This window comes from Corylus avellana, chromosome ca7, assembly GCF_901000735.1.
Source record: "Corylus avellana chromosome ca7, CavTom2PMs-1.0".
Lineage (NCBI taxonomy): Eukaryota > Viridiplantae > Streptophyta > Magnoliopsida > Fagales > Betulaceae > Corylus > Corylus avellana.
In genome coordinates this window covers 15,169,583-15,170,414 of record NC_081547.1, presented here as the reverse complement: position 1 = coordinate 15,170,414, position 832 = coordinate 15,169,583, and the positions used below count along the sequence as shown (strand labels likewise).

Genomic DNA, 832 nt, shown 5'->3' with positions numbered 1-832 from the left:
TAATTCAATCCCGAGATCCTCAATCGGCCATCATGCATTAATTTCCAACCCATTGTGCAGAGCAATTACAATTTATCTCTGTAGCTGCTCAATATGGGTCGACACTATAAAGGCACACCTACAGAGAACCCATATTGGCATATTCGAGAATTCTTTGATCTCTGCAGGACTCAGAATGTTCAGGGTTTAACTCCAAAAGAAATCAGGTTAATCCTCTTTCCTTTTTCTTTAAAAGATAATGCTGAGATATGGTACAATTCTTTGGCCGCAGGTTCTATTCATACTTGGGATGAGATGGCCACAATGTTCTTAAAGAAGTTTTTCCCATCCTAAAAGACAAGGCAATTGAGAAGGGAAATTCTGACTTTCCAACAAAAAGACAGAGACCTTTTTTTGAGGCATAGGAGCACTTCAATGAACTTCTTCTCAGATGCCCTCATCATAATTTATCTCAAGACAATCAGGTACTGGCATTCTATAAGGGTTTAAATGATCCTGACAAGAGTCTTGTAGATTTAGCTTGTGGTGGCATGTTGATGGAGAAAAGCAGGGAGGAAGCCATAGAACTCTTTGAGACCTTAAGTGAGAACTCCTAACAATTCCCATCTAAAGGGAGACAAGGACTCAAAGGAAAAGGCATACATGAAGAAAGCACCAGTGCTAGAATTCAGGCTCAAATGGCTGCCATGGAGAAAAAGCTGGACATGCTCATGAAAGCTATGATTAATCATAGCAGTGCTCCTGTTCAACAAGTTACACAAGTTGAGGTATGTGCCATATGTTCCCATCTTGACCGCACCACTAAGCTTGTCCCATGTTTTCAATTGCAGAT

The 832-nt window shown here is 40.5% G+C and overlaps 1 non-coding gene across 1 annotated transcript; it reads right to left on the bottom strand.

Annotated features, from left to right (window-relative positions):
• Positions 1–342: 342 nt before the first annotated feature.
• Positions 343–448, bottom strand: LOC132188874 (small nucleolar RNA R71). The gene has a single exon (XR_009440934.1). It is a non-coding gene; the product is annotated as a small nucleolar RNA R71 (small nucleolar RNA).
• Between the last annotated feature and the right edge of the window lie 384 nt (positions 449–832).